The sequence below is a fragment of the Nicotiana attenuata genome, chromosome 7, assembly GCF_001879085.1.
Source record: "Nicotiana attenuata strain UT chromosome 7, NIATTr2, whole genome shotgun sequence".
NCBI classification, from domain to species: Eukaryota; Viridiplantae; Streptophyta; class Magnoliopsida; order Solanales; family Solanaceae; genus Nicotiana; species Nicotiana attenuata.
Genome location: NC_031995.1, coordinates 19,882,433 through 19,886,726, shown reverse-complemented (window position 1 = coordinate 19,886,726; position 4,294 = coordinate 19,882,433).

Here is a 4,294-nt window from a genome sequence, read left to right as displayed (position 1 = left end):
GCACTTAGGTCAATTTGAGCACCGCTTTCCATCCATAGACCAATGGTCAGGAAGAAAGGACCATTCAGACTCTCGAAGATATGTTGCGAGCTTGTGTTATAGATTTTGGAGGTAATTGGGATGATCACTTGCCACTTATAGAATTTGCTTACAATAACAGCTATTAAGCTAGCATTGGTATGGCTCCTTATGAAACGTTGTATGGGCGAAGATATAGGTCTACGGTGGGTTGGTTTGAACCAGTAGAGGTGCCGTTGATTGGTCCAGAGTTTGTTTGTGAGGCCTTAGAGAAAGTCCAACTAAATCAGAGAAAGACTGAAAGCGGCTCAGAGTCATCAAAAGTACTATTCTGACAAGAGGCATTGTGACTTAGAGTTCATGGTTGGTGACAAGGTATTTTTGAAAGTTTCACCAATGAAAAGAGATATACTCCACGAACAAAAACGAAGTTTACCAATAACATTGGAAGTGAGGGAATTCCTAACCTCTAGTCTGCTTGCCTGCAAAATCGGTTCCCACGTTATACCGAAGACCAATGCAGGTTCCCCAAAGAGAACGTCAGTACCATCCACTTTACTCAGTGAGTCTCAACGATAGGGGAGAAACATTGATAAAATATACATTACATGCAAAGATTCTAAATGCATGGAAAAAATAATAGTTTTAAGAGCAATACTAAAATAATTGCATAATGGCAGTTTATGAATATTCTAAAAGAAATTATTTTATTTTTTTTTCTTATCAAAAGATACTTCACTTTATGCTTCGGGAGTTTTAACTATCATGACTTATTTCTGTCTTTGTCACCGTGTGATCGGCATGGGTTCGATCCCTACCTGATCGAATAGTCCCAATCCACAAGGTGCCACTCGCTTCATGGTTCTCAGTGCTCATTGTGTCATACCTTAGCTTGACTAGATAACTTCTCAGCAACGAGACCCTCGGCTTATGTTCTACCTACTTTGGCACAAATAGTTTCAGAAAGTCAACGCCTTGATCATGACCCTCTTAGAATAGAGGATACTCCTAAAAATACTTTAATAATAAATTGTTTGGTGTGACCTCGCTGAGATCTAAATCATCTTTCTTGACCATTCAAGTCTAAATCTTTTCTGGAACAACCTATACATACTCATACTGGTATCCTTAAATGTAAAGCATGGCAAAATCATGAAATAAACATTCAAAAGAAATTCTAAAGATTGTTTCTTCTTCATGAATTTTCAACATGAAAATGACATATATGAATAACACAAAAAATTCTGAAAATATATGCACATATATCATAACAAATCATCTGAACTTTAGCAAGAACAACTCTAAGTTAATAGGTACTTACTCACTCTTTTAAGTACGTATTAACTCTTTTAAGCAATTCATCAAATACCTTGTATGCGTGCTTTTGTGAGTTACTTTAGTAAAGGGTTATATCAACTCACCTCGAAGCTCCTCGAGCCAATATTTAGGCCCCGGTTCAATTTATATCCATCAAACAATCGATTTTATAACAACCGGTGCATTTTAATTAATATTAAAGTTTCACACCTAAACATGGAATTTAATGTTGATATAGAGAATGAAGGGAATTAACTATTCAATTCTTACCTACTACTACTGAAGGATAATTGACAATAGGGAATTTTATATACCTGAGTACAAGAATTAGTGATTTGTAAAGAAACCTAGAACTTCCCCTTGCCTGCGTGAGTATTGAGCACCAAGGCTGCCTTTTCTCTGTTTCATAGCATTCTGCTTCTCTTTTTCGTATAAGGCTTTTTAAGACTTTTTCCTTTTAAAAGTAAATCACGCTTCTTGCTATTATGTCCAGGGCTTTGAGACTTTTCTTACAACAACCCACTTTGGGCTTTAGGTTAATCACGTGCTCTCTTTTTTCGTTTTCTTTCTTCTTCATTTTTTGACTTAACTAGTATTTAATTATACTCACTCCTAATAGATCTATATGTTTTATGCACTCAAGACAAGTTTAAAAAAATTCAAATTCTATATTGAGCGTGTCTTGAAAGTTTTATAGATTTGAGGAATATTATAGCGATATTGAAAAGACAGCCTTCATATCACACAATGAGCATTATGAATTTGTAGTTATGCCGTTTGGTTTGACTAATTCCTCCTCCACCTTTCAGAGTTTAACGAACACAGTTTTCCAGTCTTATTTGAGGAAATTTATCCTAGTGTTCTTTGATGATATGTTAGTATACAACCCCTCTTGGTCAGATCACCTAGTGCATTTGGAGCAGGAATTCAAACTCTTACAAGACAATTGCTTATTTGTTAAATTAAGCAAGTGTCAATTTGATCAAACAGAGGTAGATTACCTAGGACATGTGATTATCCAAGAAGGGGTTACTGGTTATGGCAAAGTCAAGGTTATGTTAGACTGGCCTACTCCTCAATACGCCAATGAATTAAGAGGATTTCTAGGCTTAACAGGTTCTTATAGGAGGTTTGTTAGGGGGTAGGATTATTAGCCAAACCAATAACTGAATTGATAAAGAAAGATAAATTTCTATGGAATGAATAAGCTACTGCTGCATTTGAATAATTGAGGAAGCAATAAATACCACCCATATGTTCGCACTTCCTGATTTTGTTGCAGAGTTTATCATTGAGATTGATGCTTGTGGATTGGGTATTGGAGCAGTGCTGATGAAAAAGGGTCATCCCCTAGCCTACAAAAGCTAGGCTTTGAGTAGTAAACATCAATTGTTATCAGTATATGAGAGGGAGATGATGACTATAGCGGCAGCTATGCAGAAATGGGAACCTTACTTGATTGGAAAGCACTTTACTGTGAGACCTAATCATCAGAGTCTCAAATACCTCCTAGAGCGGAGTATTTCTACACCTATTTAGTAGAAATGGTTAGCCAAATTGATGGGGTACAACTACACTATTATGTACAAAAAGGGACAAGAAAATCTGATGGCAGATGCTCTATCTAGACTACGTAAAATCCACCCACAACTGCAAACATTGTCATATGTGTGCTCTGACTTCGTAGATAAAATTAAGGAGTCTTATGTCAATGATCCTCATTTGCAAAAGCTAATCTACCAACTGACTTAAGACCCTTTATCTAAACCTGCCTATATGTTGAAGAATAAAGTTCTATATAGGAAAGGAAGGATAGTAGTGGGTGCTGATAAAGAGTTAATGTCACGATCCAAGTTCGCCCGCCGTGAACAGTCGTGACGACACCTAGTCTCTACGACTAGGTAAGCCTAACAAATGCGGAAAAGAAATAATTGCGGAAAGAAACTAATAAAAACCAAGATAACAAAGTATAACAGTGTTTAAGATGCCGCCCAGCATATAACAATCCAAGAATTTCAACCCAACACTCCCAAAATCCGGAACCCCATGAATCACAAGCTAAGAGTACATAAAATGCTCTAACTCCAGAAATGTCTAACAACAACGAGATACAGAGGGGCTATACTACTACATAGAATGGAAAGGGAATCCTCAGTCTGCGGACGCGGCAGATATACCTCGAAGTCTCCATAGAAGGCGCCTCGCCTCAAGGGTGATAAGACTGAGTGGAAGTACCTAGATCTGCACACGCAAAAACATGTGTAGGAAAGGGCATGAATGCACCACAGCGGTACCCAGTAAGTGCCAAGCCTAACCTCAGTCGAGTAGTGACGAGGAAGGTCAGGGCCCTACCGAACATATACAATAATATATAAGGAAGATGAGGAATAGTAAAGAAATACAGATAATGAAGAAAGAACAACCACAACCAAGGCAAATAATCACAGAAGGTATACAACTCAACTCAGAGACAACAATCGGTGTCTATCAGGATCCCGTCCTGTAGCCCCAAAAGTAAACAACCGGTGGATCTCCCGGGTGCTGTCCCGTAGTCCATATCACTGTGCAGGGGGAGCTACCGAAATACCACATCTGTAGTCCCAAATAAACAGACAAGGGGGATCTACCGGGAACTACCCGTAGTCCTAATGTAAACACGCAGCAACAACACAAGAATAACCAACTCAATTCAATTTAATATCAAAATAGACAGGTAATTCTAACCTAGCATGCTGCACAGAGTTCAGATAAGGCAGTTTGAGCAAGTAGGCAATTTAGTCATTTACGCATGCTTTCATAAGCTAATAGCAAGCTCAAAGTTCAAGTAGTGTAAACAGTGAAGTAAAAACGAAATATAGATACTTAAATGGAAAACAGGATTTTCAACAATTAGCACAAGTACGCGCTCGTCACCTCACGTACAAGGCATTTCAAATATCACAGTACCAAATCCTAAGGG